This window comes from Canis lupus, chromosome 2 (genome assembly GCF_048164855.1).
Source record: "Canis lupus baileyi chromosome 2, mCanLup2.hap1, whole genome shotgun sequence".
Classification (NCBI taxonomy): Eukaryota; Metazoa; Chordata; class Mammalia; order Carnivora; family Canidae; genus Canis; species Canis lupus.
In genome coordinates this window covers 6,349,276-6,373,737 of record NC_132839.1, presented here as the reverse complement: position 1 = coordinate 6,373,737, position 24,462 = coordinate 6,349,276, and the positions used below count along the sequence as shown (strand labels likewise).

Genomic DNA, 24,462 nt, shown 5'->3' with positions numbered 1-24,462 from the left:
TTTAGATACTATGCTATTGTCAGTTTTTCTCATAAATGATAGTTTAAGTGAGCTGGAATTGACCTTGTTATGTTGTGTCAATAATAACTTCCCTCTAGCAATATTTTAACATGAACCCAGTTACCAAGATTGGCTTAGTTACTAGTTCTCTTACACAGTGACTTTGTAAAATATTGTTATTCTTGGAATATTTTTTGTGAATATACTTCAACATCCAACTTCTCTTTATCAAAACAAGTGATACTTAAAATTTTTTTGCATAAAAAAGGCTTCACATTTCCAAATTTCAATGTCTATGGAATTTGTAAAGCAAATCTGAATACCTAGATTAAAAAAAGAAATTTATTTGAAAGATATGAAGGGACATAAATAATACAAGTAATAATGAATAATAAGGCTTAGGAAGTATAAAATATGTCTCTGGTAAGAACCATTCAAGGTTTTCATCAAAACAGTTTTCCTGGAATAAAAGTATATAAATTATTTTCTTTTTGTACTCCATTCTTACTGTAAAATACTAGAAGAAAATGTCCAATTTGTTTATATGTTACAAATTCACTCTTTTACTAAGGAAAAAATGAAAATATTCTGAATTAAAGACTCTCCATAACCTCATACAGTAGAGGTAGAAGTAATTCTAAAAAAAATGATATCTGAGATGGTTTGAACCAAACTAGGGAAGCAGCTGCAAGGCAGCTGAAAATGCAAGAAAATATTTATTAAAGTTATTTCAAAAGACAAAGAAAATAAAATTTAAACATCTAGTCAATTAAGATAACCCTATGTGACTAGGTTAAAACATTCATTTTAGTAATGATGTGTAACAACAAATGGGTATTTTATTTTATTATTTTTTTAAGATTTTATTTATTTATTCATAAAAGACACAGAGACAGAGAGAGAGAGAGAGAGACAGAGACACAGGCAGAGGGAGAAGCAGGCTCCACGCAGGGAACCTGACACAGGACTTGATCCCGGATCTCCAGGATCACACCCTGAGCTAAACCGCTAAGCCACCCAGGCTGCCAACAAATGGGTATTTTAGCTGAACTGTTGTCGCACCAGGAATGAAACACTTAAACATGTCTACATCCCTTGCCTGTAGTCATGTGTTCCTTGGAATCTCTGGTGCATTAGAATGGCCTGATGAGAGTGCAGATGGACAAAGCCAAAGAAGGCAAGATTTTTGTAAAATGTTGTTTCCTAACAAAGGAACAATAATATTGAAAACAGTTACCTTCTGAGGAGAATGCTTAATAAAATACCTTTCCTTGTTTACTGTTATTTCCATTTTAAGGTTTCTGAAATAATACTGCAATGAGAGAAAGTACTTACTTACCTTACTCTTTTAAAGAGTACCAAGGAACCTGATTAGTCAGTACATTTGATATCAATATTTTGTGAGTGTACATTTTGTATGTTAGCTTTCTTCCAGGTGCAATGATGATTGAGACATCTCATCTTTTACAGAAAAACACCCTGGCTATAATATTAGACTTGCCTGTTTGAGAATAATGTCTGCAGTGTCAAACAGTTATTAGCTTTTAAATCTGTTGTCTTTATACAGTGCTCAAGAAAATGTACTTTGATTTTATTGTTAATCCTTACCTTGCTATATATTTTTTGAAGGATTTTATTTACTTATTCATGAGGGATGGGGGTGGGCAGAGACACAGGCAGAGGGAGAAGCAAACTCCCTGCAGGGGCTCGATGTGAGACTCATCATCCTGGGACTCCAGGATCATGCCCTGAGCCAAAAGCAGACACCCCACCGCTGAGCCACCCAGGCGTCCCATTACCTTATTATATTAAGGGCTGTGCTTGTCCACAGTCATGTCTGAGGACATCAAGGAATCAATTATTTACTAGTCAAAACTGGTATCATTTTTAGCATAAGACTAATGGGAAGATTGATGAAAACAAGGAGTTTCACAACTGATTCTATAGTTTTGATTTTATGTAGAATTGTCTTAAAACTTTGAGATATCAAGGATAATCCATGTCAAGGCAAGGCAAACGCTGTAGGCAAAGAGAGTCTTGTAGGCACTGATGATACTGTGAGGAGTATAGAAACTAGTCTTTTCTTATGCATGAGCAGAAGTTGCCCCTTACCCAAATACCTTGTTCTGAGGAATATCCTCCTTGAGCAAAATGATTGAGATTCAAACGCTTTCAATGCTATTGGACCCTCTCTGATGGACTAGGGCAATTTCAGTAAGGCTTATTATTACAGTTTCCCAAGCCCCCTAGCCTACCTATAGCTTTCATCTCCCAGAACCTCATCTTAAGGTAAGAGACAATCAGAATTGATGATCTAGACTCAAAATCTAGAATGAAATATTTGGGGGGGATGCATGATTCTGACTTGTCTTTGACTTAAGCTATATATTCCTCATGACCAGCCATCCTGAGCCGTAGGCGTGATGAACAGCTGAGTGTGTCAGCATGAACTAAGTAGCTAATATAAGAAATGTCAGTAGCCCATGGTTCTGGTGATGCAGTGCCATGTTATTCAAAGTGTGGCCCATATCCTAGAAACTCAAACTCTTAGATGAGTTACTAAATCATATTCTGCATTTTAGAGTTTTCTCCTGCTGAATTGTATACATAGTACAGATTTGAGAAGTTTTAGCTGAAAGTAAATATGAGAAGACTTCCTCTTTCCATAACTCCTTCCCTTTAAAACCTTTAGTAGAATCATTGAAGTAGTAGATATGATAGCATCAAAACCCGAGGGGCCACTTGTGACCAACAGTTATAGCAAGTGGAAGCAGAAGGAAAATCAAGTTTTCACTCCAAGAAACAAAAAAGGGACATAACTGGCAACTTTGTGTTGAGTAAACTTCTAATATTTTATGGAGATTAAGGTGAGGAAGAAGACCCCAAGACCCAGTGGTGTATGGCTGCCATCTAATGTTATTTATTGTCTGAAAACTTCCCCTTTATACATCTAATTCCATTCCCTCTGTGGTTTCAAACTCAGACTCTACCATATGTTTGATATTTCTAATTGGTTATTTAATACCACTTAAATTTAGTCAAAATTAATATACTTAAACAGAATCCTCAGTTCTCTACCTCTGTTTTCTCCCACCTGGATAAAGGGGGCCATCATCATAGGTTATTTTAAGCCAAAATATGAAGAGACATGTGACTCCTCTCCTTCCCTTATGCCCTTCATCCTGCCCACAGCAAGTCCTAAAAGGCCCTACCTTGGCATAAATGCTGAATTCCGACTGCTTTCACTATTTTCATTCTGACCCGGTGGAAGCAATCATAGACTGTGATAGCCTTCTTAATATTCTTGCTGTATTCGTTTTCTGGTCTCTTGAGTCAGTTTTTTCACAAAGCAGTCAATATGGTCATCCTGATACTTAGATAGGTTAGATCGCTTTCTGTTCAAAACTTCCAGTGGCTCCCATCACAATCAGAATAAACAGTCTCCCCCTCAATCATAGCCCATACCTACACCCACAATAGACTTCTTTCTAATCCTCAATTTCACAAGGGTTTTCCTTGCATCAGAATGTTTGTATTTACCATTTCACTTTCCTGAAATATTTTATACTATATACATTGATGCTGCATGGAGGCCTGCCTTGATTATTCTGTCTAAAAGTGACTCTTATTTTGTATTCTGTCTTCCTGTTTTATTTATCTGATATTATGTAATTTGTGTTTCATATTTTTCCCCATTGAAATATAAGCTCCATAAAAGGCAAGAACACGATCTTTCTTATAAATGGTATATTCCATCCTTGAACACAGATACAATTAATAAGCCCTTACTAAATATTTTCTGGGAGGAAATTTGAAGAGAAGTACAAGTGGGTCTTTGATTTTATTATAGGCTGAGCCATTCAACTAGTTAAGCTGTCTCTTAAACTAAATGTGGAAAGAGTGGCAGGAAGAAAAAGGAGAGAGTCAAATAATTTACAATGTTCCTCTTATGAAAAAAATGAAAAACAAAATAGCCACTAAAACTTGATATATACTTCATTGATTGATTACTTGATTGATTAATTAACAAAGTATCTACTGTTTGCCAAAAATCCAACCAGAACCATTAAGACAAATGGGAAAGGGAAACAAGTCGTGTAAATTACAGGTCCTCATAGAACAAATTCTATTCTGATCTAATAAAATTTCAACAAAGCTATACAGCAAAGAATGGTATCTAGTAAAGTCCATCAAAGTCCTAATTTTGATGTTTGCATATTTTTTTAAAGATTTTATTTATTTATGATAGTCACAGAGAGAGAGAGAGAGAGAGAGAGAGAGAGGCAGAGACACAGGCAGAGGGAGAAGCAGGCTCCATGCACCGGGAGCCTGACGTGGGATTCGATCCCGCGTCTCCAGGATCGCGCCCTGGGCCAAAGGCAGGCGCCAAACCGCTGCGCCACCCAGGGATCCCGATGTTTGCATATTTCTATTCTTTGTTGTTTGCCCCCCACCCAAAATTTGTATGATCAAGAATTTCTTTTTTTTTTTTTTAAGATTTTATTTATTTATTCATGAGAGACAGGGAGAGAGGCAGAGACACAGGCAGAGGGAGAGGCAGGCTCCCCAGGTGTCCCAGGTGGGACTCGATCCCAGGACCCCAGGATCATGCCCTGGGCTGAAGGCAGGCGCTAAACTGCTGAGCCACCCAGGTGTCCCAAGAATTTCTTATTCTAACTCAAACCTATACTGAGTAATAATGGCTGTGTACCATTTATTTCCAACTCCGAGATTACAAGATGCTTAGTTCTCATGATGGCTCACCAATTTATCTGAACTGCAATCATTCACAGCCTGACTAGGAAGAAAAAAACAAAAGCCAAAACAAAACCTGACCAGGAATTTTCCATAACTTTTTTCACCTGATCACCTTTTAAAGATGATTGAATTTATAGGATGATTCAAAATTCTAAAGTAGCACAGAGTTGGGGTTTACAAAGACATTTTCAATGAGAAATTCTCTCTCTCTCCTCTATTTCTCCCTCCCTTAACACAACAATGGTCCTCCTGTTATTGGCCTTGCTAAACTTTTTTTTTCTTTCTTTCTTTCTTTCTTTCTTTCTTTCTTTCTTTCTTTCTTTCTTTCTTTCTTTCTTTCTTTCTTTCTTTTTTCTTTTCTTTTCTTTCTTTTCTTTTCTTTCTTTTCTTTTCTTTCTTTTCTTTTCTTTTCTTTTCTTTTCTTTTCTTTTCTTTTCTTTTCTTTTCTTTTCTTTTCTTTTCTTCTTTTCTTTTCTTTTCTTTCTTCTTTCTTCTTAAAGCTTTTACTTATTCATGAGAGATACACAGAAGATACACAGAGAGAAAGAGAGACGCAGAGGGAGAAGCAGGCTCCATGCAGGGAGCCCATGTGGGACTCTATCCCGGGTCTCCAGGATCCGGTCCTGGGCTGAAGGCGGCGCTAAACCACCCAGGCTGCCCACTAAACTTTTTCATGGTGACTCAACACTTTGCTTAACACTCTCCATATAAGTTCATGATATTCGATCTAAACTACCGATAGCTCTTAAAATTACATGAAAAACATGTTGCACTGCAGTTTTTTGTTGTAACTTTGAAAAGGGGTTCCAGTCTGTTTAAGCTTGTTACCTATAGTACCTAACTTAAAAGTGTGGAATATATTCGGGTGATTGACTTCTTTGTCATCTAATTATATACTCATCGAGCTCACTCTAAAGTCATTAATATGGGTGTTTTTATGAGTTTTATGCTTGCCTTCACCTTCAAAGTTACCTCTCCAGCATTGCCTATCACTGTATAGAAAACCTACAGTCACCACAAATTTTCTATTAGAAAGTTTTAAGCATACCTCACTGCATATGCTAACAATAAGCAATCATGTTTAAATTGTATGACCTCTAGGTACAAATTATAAGATAAAATAATAAAAATTGAAGTGCCAATTTCATTTCAATACTTAAAAAGTACTCCCCCAAATATATCTTGTGCAGAATTGCTGGCATTCTTTCTGTTTTGGTAACTTATGAAATGTGTTAGCTTACGTATTTAGGGAGTTGTAAGCTAGCTGAAGGCCAAAAAGCTTGTCTACCCAATCAAATAACAGAAAAATATCGCTTGTTTTTTAGTGGTTTGAGCACATATACTACAAAAAAAAAAAAAATGAGATTGTAGGAGTGAGTGCTTTCCTCTGTATGAGGTTTCTGTCTTGCTGTGGATTTTCCATTTCTTCATACAGTTAGGTGAGTTCTCCTGTGCTTCAGGGGTTAATCAGAAGTGTGAAAAACCATGATGAGAGCTTTTGGAGTTTTGAATGAGTATGCCAGTAGGTATATAAGACTTTAAATCCTTAAAGGATGCAAAAGGATAACATTTGATGGACATTCAGTAGGAAATGACTACGTGTCATGACCTATATACTAGAAATGTAAGAACAGTTTTTTTACATAGATGTTTTGTAGGTTTGTACCAAAACAAATTCAAAGGCCAGGTCCCAACAGGCATCAATATAATTCCAACAATGATTTCCTGAACTTTACTATCTAGCTAAAAAGTCAGTTTAGCTCAGTCAGTTCAAACCTGCCAAGTTAAGTTTTTACTTTCTTTGGAATGATTTCCACACTTCCATTAAGGTTTTTTATTTCCCCCTGTGTAAAAACTAGTGTATGCCTTTAAAATAAAGTAAGTTTTTTTTCATCTGCTTGCTTTTCAGGTACCCTAAGATTGTTCAATAAAATACAATAACCCAACAGGTAAATAATGCCAAAACACCATCTGGGGTGGCACAATCGGCAGGGAAGAGAGGTTTTTCACAAGTCAACTTGAGAATATTACACAAAAGCCAATGATTTTGAAGTAGAATCTCCGTTTCAAGCATCGTTTTCCTAATCAATATAAAATAAAATTTCAAGCCAAAGGTTCATTGCCTGAAGTATTGAGAGCCTAACAGTGTTTTAACCCTTGTCTTAGACTCACTTCTGTCTTCTAGGTCTTAGTTTTTTTCGAAAGCAAAGCTAAGGAAACTCATAAGAGCACTCAAGCATCCTAGGGATACAGGTATACAAGAATGCCACTTAAGGCCTGCCTAACATGAGGTGGTGCTATACTCTTTGACCTCAGATTTGAGATTTACCAATGTTGCATAGATACTTGTAACAGAAGAAAAAATTTTATATTAAAAAAACAGTATGGTTAGGCACAAGCTGAAAAAGAGATAACAGAAATTTTGATTTAGTTAAAAAATGCTTCAATATGAAACATATGGGGGAAGTGGCATGTACCTTACTTGCACATTGATAAAGAGAAACCATACTCCTGTTGTAAAGATAAATAAGCAAAAAAGCCCAAGATAACAAGAAATATAAATAACAGATAAATGGCTGGGGAAAGCTGATAGAACACAAGGTAAAGAACATGAAAAGAACTATGGGGTAAAATGAATAGGGCTAATTATGTATTTGTAGACAGGCACCATTTATGTGTACTTACAGCTGTCTGGGAGATTGATAAAGGTAATCCGAATGATTTATGCTTATGTTTTTTATGTATTTAGTAAAGTTTATATTGCATGTTACAACACATTTTCTTATTAAATATTAATGTGGAGTTGTCTGAATGATAATCTTTTATTATATTCATAATCATTTATTCTTTCTTAAATTATGGAGTAAAATCTTTTTTAAAAGATTATCTTTTGAAGGACTTTGATTCTAGTGAAGCCAGAAATAATTATGTTTCTCAGTAGAGCAGCATTCTTCAACACTGGCTCACAGAAAGCAGTGCAAGTTATAAAAGGACACCTACAAATACAGCCTCTTAGCCATAATTTTCCTTACTAAAATTCACTCACAAAATTTTGACAGTGAATTACATTCCAACATGTTGCTCTAGTTTGGGTAGGTCCATTAATTTCTGTCCACTTATTATTGTAATTTAAAAACCATTTCCCCAAAAGATTTTAAGAGAATATTAAATCAATAAATGTCAACACCTCATATAATATGGAGATGATTTATTTCTTTACTTCATCTAAACAGATAATTGCTTAGAATCTAATGGGGACAAACCGGAATTCAAGGTAACCAGATCAGTCAATTATAATATTGTGTATAGTTCAAAAAGTAAAAGAACCAGAGGGATTTATATATTGTTGAATCTTAGTATTTTACGGTTTTTGTTTGTTATTCTTAATACAGCTTTACAGAAACACCTAATACCTTATTATAAAACAAACCAACTCCTCAAAGCAAAAGCTGGAGAAAAAATAAACAGACTTTATTATGACTAACAATATATCTCTTTAAGTATAAACTTGATAAGCAAATCAATTAATCAACTTTTTTATATTGCAAAGAATATTCTATATTAATAGATAAATGCTTGACCATACATATCTCTTTATTGCCTAAGGGAAAAAACAAAAGTGAAAACTCCTTTGACATCTAGTTCTAGACCTTTATTTATTTATTTTTTTCAAATCAATCAATAAGGACACTAAGGCATAGAAAATTAAAGTTTCTCATCAGAAGTTATACAGAAACCTTTTACTTCTAGGTCCAGTAGAATGTATTGAGTATTTGTAGTGCTAATTATGTAAGGGCTCTTATATAATATACACATGTGCCAGATTTGGCTCATAATGTATATAGAGTAAAACCATTGAGAGTACATAGTAACATGATTATTTATTTAGATTGATAGGTGAGGCATCACAAATGCTAAATGTGAGGTTCTTTTCAGTACAAATCATAACTTCATCTGCTTAGCACTCAAAGAGAAGTAAGCTTTCAATTACTATTGTGAGTTTTTACCAGATACACATTTTAAGCTTTTATCAAATATTTATGCTTGCAAATTAACACAGCAAGGGCCACACTATGCCCTTTTAAAGATCTTTTGAAATGAGAAAATAATGATGATGCTCTTGATGAGTTAACCTTCATTTATTCACCCAGATTTTACACTTTATAGGTAATTCTGAGTTTTTTTGTTGCTTTGTTTGGATTGTTGTGTTTTTTTTTTTTTAATTCTCTAAGTTTTCATTTAGCAGATAGTTGAAGTAAATAATTAAGTAACTTGAAGACAGAATTAGGAATTTATAAAACTTCTTGGCTAGAGTCCTCTAATTCAATAGGTCCTGAAACAACCTGGATGGCTTCTCATATGCCCATGAATTTAATGATTTCCTTCATTTTTTTTATAATACCTTCATCTTTCAATGACTGTTCTAAGTTTTTGTTTTTGTTTTTGTTTTTGTTTTTTTGTTTGTTTGTTTGTTTTGTTGTTGTTGTTTAATCAGTTTCCTTGAAGGCCAGTCTTTCTGGGCTATTTTCATTAAGCATTATTCATAACCCAAATCATGTTTGCTAAATCTTCGCGCAGCAAAGGGCAGAGCAGTATGTCTGTAAATCATGTGCCTCCATCCCTACATATGGGATATCTTGCCAACATCGTGATGATCAGACACACAGGCTTCCCTGGACCTCTTTAGCAAGACTATGCATATCCTTTTCCTTTAAGTGGTCATAAGACCTTCTGAGACAAGTTCATTTTCCCCTCAGGCAATAACCTTTCATCCTTTAGGGCTCTGGAAGTTGAGATCTCATTTCTTGTACTCACATGACATCAATCTTTGAAGCTTTATTTCCCTACTAAAAAAGAAGGGAGGAAAGAAAAATAGGAAGAGGGGAAGAAAAGAGAAAGAGGGAAAATTAGGGAGAGGTCACATTTACATCCATCTCCCTTTGTGGGGGGAAAAACTTGAAGTTTATTTATTTAAGAAAAAACTTCATCTAAAATCTCTCCCAGATGATCTTATGTAAATGAATTATAATCTCTTATTTGGTATAAACCTGTCATCAAAAGGTCTAATTTCTAGCTTTGGAAATATCCTGAGAATTTTTAGACCACAAGTTCTTGAGCCATTATAATAAAAACCCTGTAGTGATTTTTGTTCTTTTAAGATGGAAGTTATTTAAATGAACAGCCCAGATATACAACAGTGATGTGCAACTCTGAAATAAGTTTGCTTCCAAATTAGCAATAATTTTGCTATTCATATTAAAAGTGAATGTAGCTATATAAAAACATTTCCATTGAAAGAAAGTTTAAAAGAACAGGTGAAGGTTAAGGCAATGATTGTGACTCAAAATAGCCAGTAATACAAAAATGATTATCTTTTTTTTTTATTTTTCCCAAGGTTTATTGAGATATAATTGGCACAAACAATTGTATAATTTTAAAGAGTACTGTACGATGATTTGATTTAAATATATTGTGAAGTGGATACCACAAGAAGTTTAGTTAACAACCATCATCTTATAGATATAAAAAAATAATTTTTTTTCCTTTTGAAAAGAACCCTTAGGATTTACTCTCTTAACAACTTTCAAAGATACCGTAGAGCAGTGTTAATTGTTACCATCATGTTGTACATTACATCTTTAGCATTTATTTATCTTTCAGCTGGAAGTTTGTACCTTTTGACCACCTTCCTCCAATTCTACCTACCGCCACCTACTGCATCTGGTAACCACAAATCTGTTCTTTTTCTTTTGTTTTAAAGAATTTGTTTATTTGACAGAAAAAGAGAGGGAGAGAGAGCACAAGCAGGGGGAAGTGGCAGGCAGAGGAAGAGGGAGCCAGATGCTGAGCTCAATCCCAGGACCTTGGGATCAGTATCTGAGCCGAAGGTAGACGTTTAACTGACTGAGCCACCCAGGTGCCTCTTTGATCTCTTTTTCTGAGTTTGGTGTTTTGTTTCATTTCATTCCTTTTTAGTTGTTTTGTTTTGTTTTGTTTTTTGCTTTTAGATCCCACGTATAAGTGAGATTATAAAGTAGGTATCTCTCTTTGTGTGTTCTACTCCACTTAGTCTAATGTGCTTAAGGCCCATTCCTGCCACAGATTTCAGATTTCTATTTTTTTTTTATGGCGGTATAATGTCCATTGTATATCCATGTATATCTCACAATCTCTTTACCCATTATGCATGGATGGACACTTAACTTGTTTTCATGCCTGGCTATTGTAAATAATGCTGCTGTCAACATAGAGGTTGTGGATATCTCTTCAACATAGTGTTTTTGTTTCCTTTGGACATATTTTCAGAAGTGAAATTGCTGGATTATATGGTAATTCCATTTTTAATTTTTTAATGAAACTCCATTCTGTTTTTATAGTGGCTGCAGCAGTTTACTGTCTCACCAACAGCACACAAAATTTCCCTTTTCTTTTTTTTTTTTTTTAAAGATTTTATTTATGTATTTGAGAGGGAGAGAGAAAGAGAGCTTGAGGAGGAGGATGGGCAGAGGGACAAGTCAGACTTCCTCCTGAGGGTGGATTCCTGAGATGAGGTGGGGCTCCATTCTAGGACCCTGAGATCAGGACCTGAGCCTAAGGCAGACACTTAACTGACTGAACCACCCAGGCATCCCCAAAGTTTCCCTTTTCTCTACGTCCTTACCAGCATTTGTCTTTTTGATAATGGCTATGCTAACAGGCCTCAGGTAATATCTTGTTTTGAGTTTGATTTGTATTTTCCTAATGATTAATGATACTGAGCATCTTTCCATGTATCTCTTGGCCATTTGTATCTTTCTTGGAGAAATGTCTATTAAGTCCCTTGCTCACTTTTTTAATTTTATTTTATTTTAAAGGTTTTATTTATTTATTCATGACAGACACAGAGAGAGACAGAGACACAGGCAGAGGGAGAAGAGGCTCCATGCAGGGAGCCTGATGTGGGACTCTGATCCCAGGTTTCCAGGATCACACCCTGGGCTGAAGGCGGCACTGAGCCACTGAGCCACTCAGGCTGCGCCCTTGCTCATTTTTAATTGGATTATTTGGTTTTTTGCAGTTGAATTATAGGAGTTCTTTATATGTTTGAGATATTAACCCCTTATCAGATGTATGATTTGCAAATATTTTTCCAATTCTGTATGTTGTCTTTCATTTTGTTGATCATTTCTTTTGCTGTGCAAAAGCTTTTTAGTTTGATATAGTCCCACTTGTTTATTTTTACTCTTGTTGCTTGTGCTCTAAGTCTTATATGCATTATTCAACTTTATTTAGATTTCATATGCATTATTTCAACTTTATTTCAAGTTAATTTTTGTGAATGATGTAAGATAGGAGTCTAGTTTCATTCTTTAACACGAGTGTCCACTTTTCCCAGAAATGCTGATATCTGTCAATACATTTTGATGTATCTAATAAAATGAATAGTTTTGAATTATTATTTAAATTAGAAATGTGTATACAAAAGAGCATTAATTCCACATTTGCTCAGAAATTGTTTGGTGTATTTTATATTTAACTTACATGTATATGGCACATGCGAAAACTAATTTTTTGTATGATTGGGGGAAAAAAGGAAGCAGACTCCATGAATCTTCAAGTCGAAAAGCTGGCAAATAGCAGAGCCCCTTTTATATAGATCTCTCTGGACCTACAGGATTTGCTACTATGTATGTCAAGCTATTCCAGTCATTAATCAGATGGGACACTCATGACCTAGTTTTAGTGGGAGGGCAGAAGAGGAATATGAGGAGTCAAATTGGTCCCATTGTCAATGAATCTAATCTCTCCATTTAAATAAAATTTTGGGTTCTTTGAGTGACTATCCAGTGTGTACTGCTTTGGTATGATTTAACAAATTTTAGAGGCTGTCTTGTAAATTCAGCTCTCCAAATGGCATGATTTATATACACTTGCTATTTTACACCCTGACTGTTGAATTTAGAAATGCTTTCTTTTTGGCTTATTCATTCATTATTCATTCTCTATTGAACATTTGAACCCTCAAAGTTCATAAGCAATTAACAAGCTATGCCCTGGGGGTTCATGTAATCAATAATATACATTTTTTGTCACTAGAGGTTCCTTTTCTATGACAAAAATTGATATTTTATCATTGGTTTAAAATATTAAAGACAGACCAAAAATAATAAAGAAATGATTATTAATATTTTTATTGTAGTGATTACGTTGATAAGACAATATAACTTAGCAGCATTACATATTTTACTTCATTTAATGAGATGTATTTATCCATTTAATAAATAACTGATGTGAAGTCTGTAGCAAAGAATCTGACCCAAAGCAAATATTCAATGTATGGTTATAATTACAATTCTTAATATCAAGTACCATTATTATTGTTCCTATTTGAGAGCAGAGGGAGTTTCTATGATGAAGATGTTGGAAACAAGCAGATGATAGAGGCAGGATTCAAATCTGTGTCTATCTGAATAAAAATGATCATGTGTTGGCTTTTATGGTGAGCATACTAATTACCTGTGGACACGGTGTATGGATTATATGATTCACAGCCTCAATGGAGTTTGGAATTCTCTTCTGTTTCCTACTGATTTTCTTATTTCTGTCTAGTAACATAGTGAGGACATCTTAAGGGCTTTGTCAACATTTAGACATTTAAGAGTTCTTTTTTTTTTTTTTTTTCATTTAAGAGTTCTAAGAAGAAGGAAAGCACATACCTAGATGTGGAATGAAACAAGACTGAGAATGAAGTTTCATATACTCTGTTTATGAACTGAGTCCTAGAGACTGATGTAAATTCGATCCAAGACAGAATGAACTTTAAAATAAAGGGTCATTATTTGATTTTTTTTAAAGTGAGGACATGGTCTGGTCATCTCATTTCTAAGTCTCTCTGTGCATTCTTGATTACTCAATTGCTTGATCTAGGCCCATGGCCATATAAAGGAGAGAAATAATCAAATCTGCTGCTAGAATCTAAAACTATGTTCTCAAATATGATAGCCATTGGGCACATGTGGCAATTGTACACTTGAAATGTGGTGGCTAGTTCAAATTAGGATGGGCTATAACTGTTAAATATAAACAGATTTGGGAGCTTTTGTATGATGAAAAGAATGATCTCTACATTGATTATGAGTTGAAATAATATTTATACATTAGGTTAAATAAAATACAATATTAAAATTTATTTCACTGTTTTAACTTTTGTTAATGTGGTTACTAGAAAGTTTAGAATTACGAATGTGGCATCAATAATACTTCTCTTGGACACACTGATCTAGAATGCCAAGAGGAGTTTTTACCATCTTGTAAAGAGTTAATAGGTAGGAAAATGGGAAGCCACACTAGTAAAGTATTAAACATGGAGAACCAGACAACACCACATAGAGATGAGGAACCATTTCACTAAAATGTGGAAGATGGGTCCTTCCAGAACCAGGAGGCATCAATGGGAACACAATTTTTCCTGTGGTAACTCACTAGCCTGGAGTGGCCCCTGAAATAACAGTGCTTTCATAATATAGGAATTTCAAAATTTCATAGGTAAATATATAATACATAAAAATGGTATTTTTACTTTTTATAAATTATCCCTACTAATATTATTATATAACTCATTACTCCCTGAGAAAAGTATGACAGAAAAGATATAGTAACAAAAGGAGAATGCATATGTAAATGATAATATATCATTCCTAGTCAGCTTTTAATGAAATAAATGGCCATATTTTGAGATAAATCACCCCACCCCAGACACTGGTACTTACAAAAAGTGTTTGTGAACACTACCAGCAGGAAAACTGGGATTGTAAAATCACTGAGACCACTAGATCCCATCAAGACTGCTATCATTTACTGAAAACTCCAGATGGAAATTTAAGGAGGAAAGAGGAGAGGAGAGGAGTCCAATTAAGACAGCTCAGGATTAATTTTCTTTAAGAAGTATAGTTGCTCAGCTGCTTGACATTAAGTTCTTTCTATAACAAAGCCACATCTGTCACTACTTATCTTCTCCATGAGCAAGGCAGGTATCAGGCTGCAAAATTTTCCGAGTAAAAAATTTTTCCTTTGCTTTCTTTTTCTCCATAAATTATTTCCTATACTGTCTTCTTATTTCCTCTGTTTCCCATTTATAACCAAAAAAAAAATATTGTGGTTCTTTTATGTTGAAGTATCTTTGGTGGCTCTTTCTCTCACATGAAGAATTGCTGAAGTAGAGAAACACTTCATGGTGTAGGGAAAATTGTATTTTTAAATCTGTTCAGCTTGTGTTCATAGTCTTGCACATGGTTATTCATGGTTCCTTTACATGTGGTTTATAAGAAATTTCTCTGTATTTCTAGACAAAGCAAGTTAGTAAGCTTGATACTGGTATGGTTAATATAATCACCAAACCATTTAGTTTGTATTGCAAACAGCAGTTAAAGTCATGTTTAGACCTAGCCAGAAGTCAAAGCCTTTTGTAAATAGATATAGTTCTCTGCTTACCCAGTATTTCCAATATGGACCATCAGGACAAACAATGAGGATGAGAGGCATGTTTTTCTATAATCAGTTTTGAGACAGAAGCCAAATAGTCCATACTTTTCTTACTTGCAGAGATAATTTTATTCAATGTCTAATAAAAAAGTGTGAGGACTACATCTCAGAGACCCTCAAATTCTTTTCAGGAATAGGATATCCTCCCTCAACTAATAGGATTTCCTCCCTCAACTAATATCCTCCCTAAAAGGATGAGAAATGGGACACCTGGGTGGCTCACCAGTTAAGCGTCTGCCTTCAGCCCAGGATGTGATCCTGGGGACCCGGGATCGAGTTCCACGTCAGGCTCCCTGCATGGGTCCTGCTTCTCCCTCTGCTTCTGCCTGTGTCTGCCTCTCTCTCTGTGTCTCTCATGAATGAATGAATGAATGAATGAATGAATGAATGAATAAATAAATAAATAAAGTCAGTCTTAAAAAAAATAAAAGGATGAGAAATATTTGCATGTTTCATAAACAAATCCCAATGGCTATTTATCACCTCCAAAATATGCCTGGCTCTGTACTGTCTTCATTATCTTGGGATTTGGTTCCTGCACTTTATGATATTATTAAATAGTGTTCTTTCTCCTCAAAGTGCTCTCTCAGTTTGTAGTTGTGTATTAATTAGGAGAATTGTTTGATTATTATGTCTCTTCCTCTTTTGACCGTAATATCATAAAAACAGGAATCATGTCTGTTTTCACAGTTGTTTATACCTTTAGTTCCTAACACAGTGCCTAGTTCATTATGTAAAAGTAACTATTATTTGAGGAGCAAAAGAACATTTATACTTTGCCTGAATACTACTTTGCATGAAGTTGACATAGGTTCGTCCTTAATTCCTTTTTTCTTTTTTTTCGTCCTTAATTCCTAAAAGCTTATTACAGGGCAAGATAAACCAAACTTTAGGACTAAGGAAAATAGAAAATATAAAGAGCACCTTAGCACTGCTAATTAGGATCCAGTGCTCAACAGGTCTCATTGATGAAAACAATGCTCAATCCCAGTGAAACGTCAGGTATCTCATCACCTTACACACCTAAGACAAACATAAGTCTTGGAATGAGGAGGACTTGTGTCTTCCCTAAATTTTCTGCCACAGGATATTTTAGTTATTCTCATCAGGAAGGAACTTCATTAGCACTCAGGAATAAGAATGTATGTAATCATAATGGTCAACAGCAAATCCAAAGTCTAGCTTAGGTTGTATTAAAAACAAAATTAAACCTTACTATGTACGAAATCTCTTACCACAAATCAGATCAAGCTTCAAGATTTACCTATCAATTTTCAGAAATTATAAAATGTGAAGAAATATGTAAAATGTTAGGCTGGTATCAGAAAAATCCAGGCTTTGGGAAATTCTTTGAATCAAGTGACTCAGTTTTTTTCAACCAATAAATTACAAGAGAAAAAGAAATAGTATGGAAATATATAATTAAATATTAATTATTTGAAATAAGTATTAAAAGAGACCTAAGGAACATATTGATCTCACTTGGATCCAAGTTAAATTATTTTGTTTAATCTGGGTGTTTGATGATATTAAGAAAATATTAATTTTCATATTTGATAATATATTGTGATTGTTTTTATGTATTTTATTTTTTATTTTTATTTTTTTGAGAGACAGAGAGAGAGAGAGCACACCCACACATGTTAAAGAGGTAAGGAGTAGAGGGAGAGAATCTTAGACTCTGCCCACTGAACACAGAGCCTGAGAGTGGGAGAAGCTCCTTCACGAACCTACCTGAGATCATGACCTGAGCTGAAATCAAGAGGTTGACACTCAGCCAACTGAGCCACCTAGGTGCCTCTGTGGTTGTGTTTTTAAAAGTCCCTCTCTTTCTTTCTTTCTTTCTTTCTTTCTTTCTTTCTTTCTTTCTTTCTTTCTTTCTTTCTTTCTTTCTTTCTTTTTCTTTCTTTCTTTCTTTCTCTTTCCTCTTCCTCTTTCTTCCTTTCTATCTTTCCTTCTTTCTTTTTATCTATTCAGTTGAAATTTTTAAAAAATCCGATTCATTAAGTTCATTGACTTAAACCTAAAAATTAAATATATCAAAAAATACATAAATAAACATACAAAATCAACATGTCCACTCTATTTAATACCATACCAAGCAAAGTCAGTTTTCAATACTTTTTCTTAAAGTATATCAGAGTATCAGATTTACTCATTTTACCTGCAACACTATGGTGTTTTACTTTCCTGCCAGTACATTTCAGGATAAAAAGACATACCTTTCATTTCCCAATTGCAAATGATTTCCAGACAAGATGTAACTGATTGTGAGCTTGTAGTTAGGAAGGAAAAAAGAAAAAGAAGAAGAATAAAAAAAGAAACAAAGAATTTACTAACTTTTTAATGGGAATCTTTTGCTAATAGTACCCCAATTTTCACCAGGAATAATAAGTTAATAGTTTATTATTTGGGATAATTTATTTAAAACCACATTTAAAAAATATTTTTAATGTATTTATTCATGAGGAACACAGAGAGGCACAGACTTAGGCAGAGGGAGAGGCAGGCTCCCCACAAAGAGCCTGATGTGGGACTTGATCCTAGAGCACAGGATCAGGCCCTGAGCTGAAGGCTGACGCTCACCGCTGAACCATTTAGACATCCCAAAGCCATATTTTTTGTGTCCTAAACATATTTTGAAATTTTAGAATTTTATGAGGCAAATTTGGTTAGATTTCTAAAAATTTTTTAATTTTTAAAATTTAAATTTTAAATATTTAAAAGTAATTTTTTAAAATATATTAACTTTTTTATACTGGCATTAAGAAACATGATCTATAAAAATAACAATTACAGAGGTGCCTGGGTGGTTCAGTCAGTTGAGCATCTGACTCTATTTCAGCTCAGGTCATGATCTCAGGGTCATAAGATGAAGCCCTGCATCAGGCTCTGTGCTCAGTGGGAAGTCTGCTTCTCTCCTCTCCCTCTTCCTCTGCCCCTCTCCTAGCATGCATGCATGGCTCTCTCTCTCTCAAATGAATAATTAAATCTAAAAATAAGATTGAGATATATATTATTCTTTTTCAAGAGATGGAAATCTAATTAGTGAAAATAACAATATTGAAAGTTATAACAGATTCAAGACTTTTTAAAATTGCTTTTTGTATTGCAGAATGTTCTTTGTTAATAGAAACCTGCAACCTATCCAGTGGTATATATAAATGTTTCTTTGTAAGGGCATAGTTGATGGAAATTGAAGTAAATTATCATTAGTAACAATATTACATACTGTGGAAGAAAATGAACTTCTTACCCAATCATACTTCTCTAGTAGTAGCTGGTAGATAATTTTTTTTTAAATGTTGTCTTTCCATGAGCCTAGGTGTAACAGAATGAGAAGAGCAAGCATTGTGATCCTTTGATTTGTATCAAAGCAAACATTTTAAACTATTATCTTTTCTGTCTTCTTTTGACAATTTTTTTCCATGGAAATTCATCTTTTTCTAAAATCAATAATTTCACTTGGCTTTTATATATTGATATTAAAAGTGTTAAAATAAAACTTACAACTAAACTCAAGCCTTTTCTTATTACATTTTTAAATCACAATGATTGTAGTGATGATGCTTCAAAGTGTGTTCCTAAGGCGAGTTGATGACTTTTATATCACGTTTTTCCAGTTCCAAAAGAAATATTAATAATCAAAGCCTTACAGGTCATTTTGTTACAAAGATAAAAACATCATGGAAAGCAAGTCAAAAGGAACATGTTCCTTATACTAAATAACTTACAAGTCCATTAAGTCAGAAACCCAGGTTGCTGGCTTCATAGTTAGCCAGTGTTCAGTGAAGAGTGGTGGTACCAACTAGCAACAGAATTGCAGAGCTGTTGAATAAAGAGACTTTCTGAACCTTATAACTTGAGAAACATACACCTTACCTCAGAAGCAACATTGGACATAACAGAGTCCCTAAAACCCTATCAACTCTCATATGATACAACCAAAAGTCATATAGATAATAACGGAGCAAAAAATGAAATCCCTGTGGATTTTCAACTTTATAGACTCTTTCTGGAGTTAGTAATACAATTTAATATTAGGCTCTAAGGTAACAATAGAAAATTAGCTTAACTACATTCAAGAAGAGAAAGAAGGCACAGAGAAAAGAACATAGGAACAAAAACTCTAAATGTTACCCTGAAAGAGATACTAGCAGTCAACACTACATGTTTAGAGAGTTATTTTTCTTGATGGTTATTTCTATTATTTTTAGTTAAATGATGTGAGAACTAACAGTATCTTTATAGACATTGTCTTGAAAATCTCGTTTGATCAAAAGGTACAATTTATTAACCTTAAATTGTCTGTCAAGACTTTGAGAATTTCACTGTTTTGGTTAGTAAACTTTTTTTCTGTTTAAAAATTTTTTTGGAGCCTCGGTGTCCAACGAAAGATGAATGGATAAAGAAGATGTGGTTTATGTATACAATGGAATATTACTCAGCTATTAGAAATGACAAATACCCACCATTTGCTTCAACGTGGATGGAACTGGAGGGTATTATGCTGAGTGAAGTAAGTCAGTCGGAGAAGGACAAACATTATATGTTCTCATTCATTTGGGGAATATAAATAATAGTGAAAGGGAAAATAAGGGAAGGGAGAAGAAATGTGTGGGAAATATCAGAAAGGGAGACAGAACGTAAAGACTGCTAACTCTGGGAAACGAACTAGGGGTGGTAGAAGGGGAGGAGGGCGGGGGGTGGGAGTGAATGGGTGACGGGCACTGGGTGTTATTCTGTATGTTAGTAAATTGAACACCAATAAAAAAAATAAAATAAAATAAAAAATTTTTTTTAATGTAGATAAATTTGTAAGTATGTTTATTCAAACAATATAGATGTGGGAGATTATGACTTAAGTCACCAGTAGCTTATAGTAATTTCATATTTGATTAAATTTCACATAAGATTTGTAGTCATGATAACATTGACTTCTATGGATATTAAACACTACAAAACTCTAGTAAATCAAAAAAAAAGGCAGAAATTTATATTTTTTTGCCATTATACTACATTAATACCATTTCCTTATTCTCTGCCCTTGAAGAAAATTTAGGGATTTTTTTACTTAGAGAATTTGCCTGTTTGTGTTTTCTTTAAAGGAAATAAAATTGATTTATAACAAATAATAGTGTATATCTAATTAGAAAACATCCACAAAATTGGTTTATAACAAATAATAGTGTATATCTAATTAGAAAACATCCACATAGTATAGGTATGATATAACCTCAATAGGCTCTTGATTTAAAAGCATTAATCATGTGCCTGGCAAAGCAATTGTCCCTAATGTATATTTCAAGACATCTGTGAAAACTCATAAAGGAAATGTGAAGAATAATGTAGCACATGTATTCTTTACATCTCTTTAACTGGTAATTCCACTAGGCAATCTAGTAATTCTATGTGAGATAATGATTAAGTTGTGAATGAGATACTAAATCACCATATAAGAAACAAATGTAATAGATTTTTTCCACTAACAATTTGAAAATCCAATTTTATCTAAATGGCTTATTAATGACCTTTATATTCAAAAGATTTTTGATAAAATATAAAAGTCTATACCAGTGCATTACAACAAGGCTTGCTACAAGGTCAATTTATATTTAGTGTGATTAGAGATTAGAGTTATGATCTATGTGGCTCTGCTATGCAAGGGGAATTCTTGTTTAGATTTGCTATGTTATTAAAATTAAAGTAAATGCAATATATTATAACTTAATTAAATACTTTTTTGAAGTATAATATGGCTATAACAGTTCGATTACTAGCACACCAAAATTTCTCCCTGACATCCCTCCCAGACACCAGTATTTCACCCGAAATTAAATACTGTGATGATTTCTAATTCTTTTTTTTTTTTTAATTTTTTATTCATTTATGATAGTCACAGAGAGAGAGCGAGAGAGAGAGGCAGAGAGAGAAGCAGGCTCCATGCACCGGGAGCCCGACGTGGGATTCGATCCCGGATCTCCAGGATCGCGCCCTGGGCCAAAGGCAGGCGCCAAACCGCTGCGCCACCCAGGGATCCCTGATTTCTAATTCTTTATATTAGTTTTGCCCAGTTTTGAACTTAATGTAAATTTTGCTATATGATACACAGTTCTATTAATACACCACAGATAATTCATTTATTCTAGTGTTGATGAATAACTGCATTCTTTATATATAGTTTTCAGTTATTATGAATGGAACAGTGAGGTCATTCTTACAGGGAATTGCTGAGTCACAGGGATCATATGATCAACTTCCATAGATAACAGCAAATTATTTTCCAAAGAGTTATGCTCGTATATACTTACTATGTCTATATTAATTCTAGCTATTCAGCATTTTTGCCAACAATGATATTGTCAATATGTTGTATTTTCCTTTAATTTAAGGTAATGAACTTGTAATGATATCATATTGTGGTTTTAATTTATATTCCCTTTATATCAATGGCATTGGACTTTTGTTTATGTGTATGTTAGCCATTTGGATATCCTGATCAAATGTTTTCTCATTTGTGTTTTCTTATTTTCTGTTGGTTTATGAGGATACCTTATACATACTAGATGTGAGTCCTTTGTGGTTTACATGTATTACAAATACGCTTCTCCACTCTGGCTTATATTTTTTATGCTCTCAATAACATCTTTCAATGAGCAGAAATTCCAAACCAAGATCTGGGGAACATTCCCCTCTCTAGTTATCTCATTGTCATCCCTACTCCACACACTTGTATGTACAAACACAGGAGAAAACTTTAAAATTTTCCCTTTCTACTATATCAAGCTCAATTGAGAACTGAATATATCCACTAAAAAACATCTCATTGCTTCCATGTAAAGTGACACTCAACTTCAACATTCTTTTCTTCATCTGACAATCTGTGGGACAGGAGTCATCACCAGTGTCATACCTAGCATAGGTGACACCCTGAATAGATTATTATCAAACAATAATCATGAAATGAAATATATAAAAATAAAGGCCAAAAAAGAGAACACAGACAGTAAGGGTTTTATTTTACTAAATGTTGTGTGTGTGTGTGTATGATGTTGTAAAAAAAATTAAAGAATACAAATATGGAAATATTATAGTCAAAATAGAGAATAATGTAGTAGGTTAGTATTTTTTTTTAGTTATTACTGTATCTTTTAAAGAATGGGAATGTATCTTACACATATGTTGGTCTACAGCTGTAATAAATTGTAATCACTTTAAATTTTCGGTTTGCAAGTCTTAATCTGCAGATTTTCCAGTGCCTTTATCAGGATTATCTTAAAATATTTGTGGTCAATTGGCAACATAACCAGATTTGTAATTCTAATTCTGCTCATAGTTAATTGACAAACACTTTTCATTAATTTTAATTCCAAAAAATGTTTTTTTCACATAATGGATATATATCATTTTTAAAATATCAAAAATATAAGGAAAATTTGGCATACACAGATAAAAATCCTGTTTTACAATAAATTCCAGAAAGTGCAATATTACTGTACATTGTTGTTTCTTTAGGATCAATTCTTTTAAAAAATATTATTTTATTTACATGAGAGAGAATAAGAAACCTTAATCAGAATCTCAGGGGAGCCCACAAGGCTTGATTCCATGACCCTGAGATCATGACCTGCACTGAAATCAAGATTCTGTCGCTTAACCACCCAAGTGTCCCAGGATCAATTCTTAAGAACGGATATTTTAAACTCAGATAAAAACCCAGATGACCAACTAAAGTTTTGTTCTATCATTTTATATTTATTTATATTTATATTTATATTTATATCACTAGACTATCATTATTTATTTCTACTCTGTTGTTTAAAGTGAGACATGAACTGTGAGAGATCTCAAATGATTCCGAATCTTTATGAACTCATCTGGAAACAAATGCATGTATTAAGTCCAGCTATAAAACTGAGAATTAAATTCCATGTAGAATACAGTGTTTACTAGAGGATAAGTAACACAAATGTGCTAATTTGAATCTTACATATATACTATTAAAACTCAGTAGTAATTGTAGCGATTGTTTGAACTTAGAACAACACAGAATTTTTTCTGGAAGGAAAATTTTATCATTGACTTAAGGCATGGTGTTAATAAAAAGCAGACAACTTTAGTTGTCAAACTAAACAAGTCAAACTTTATTATTGTGTTTAAATTCTCTACAGACAGTGTACCTCATGGATTGCCTGCACCACAGATGGACTGCCCCATGCCTCATCTTTGACTTGCCTCTACCAGTCACTGTGAGTTTTTTAACTTTAAAAATATTCCAAATGTTAAACTCTTTACTGAATCTCTGATTGATGCCAGTATTTAATGGCAATGCACTATGAGAGGAACATCTCTGTTTGACATGCAAAACATTAAATTCTTCTCTTGAATATCCTATTGACAGCATTAAATAGTATTTAAGTTGCCTCTCAGGGAACAGATGTGTACTATTCAAGTCAGGAAGGCTTATTACAAACTAGAAGCATAGTAGCATTCTCACTTTGTATTTATAAACTTTACTTTGGATTTACAGTTTTCTGATATTTATCATAGTGAGTATCATAAAGTGCTCATTTCCATCACTCTGTCTTCAACAAGGATTCTAGTATTAATAAAATATTTTTTACATTTGCATTTACTTTTTAGCTTACACAGATTACAGAATATTTTCATGTACAATAGTTTAATGTATACACACAAATCAGACATATACTTTCTTATTGCCATCACAGTTCAGATGTTATGATTTCTATTTTTCTAGTGAGGAATCTGTGACTCAGAGAATATTCATAGTTTGTCTGAGCTCATGTGTTTATTCATTCAACAAATAGTTATTTAGTCCTTATCCCATGCCAAATTCTACATGAGAAAATGGGAATAAAACAAGGTCCATGCACAATTATTCCCATCAAAAAGTTTTGAATGAATGTAAGGCTAAGCTTGAACTTGACCCAAGATTTCAAGCTCTTGGCCCATAACTCTTTCCGCTCCACACTATTACTCCTGTGAAGCTCAATGAGCAAAGGCAGATGTGTTGGGAAATCCCCACAAGAATGCATTCAAAGTAAAGAACATTGTTAAGATTACATATTTTATATCTTTTTTTAACATATTTTATATCTTAATAGCTTCATGTCTCTGCCTTCCTGGTTTCAGGCTCTTGACATCATGCTGAATGCAGTATGC

At 33.8% G+C, this 24,462-nt stretch overlaps 1 long non-coding RNA gene across 6 annotated transcripts in view; it reads right to left on the bottom strand.

The window, feature by feature from the left end:
- Nucleotides 1–24,462, bottom strand: part of LOC140611750 (uncharacterized) — an 87,881-nt gene that overhangs the window by 52,956 nt on the left and 10,463 nt on the right. For all 6 annotated transcript variants that reach the window (XR_012012907.1, XR_012012899.1, XR_012012906.1 and 3 more), the window contains 2 exons: nucleotides 18,536–18,600; nucleotides 17,502–17,554 (listed from right to left, as the gene is read on the bottom strand). This is a non-coding gene — a long non-coding RNA (uncharacterized lncRNA). The remainder of the gene's footprint in view (nucleotides 1–17,501; nucleotides 17,555–18,535; nucleotides 18,601–24,462) is intronic.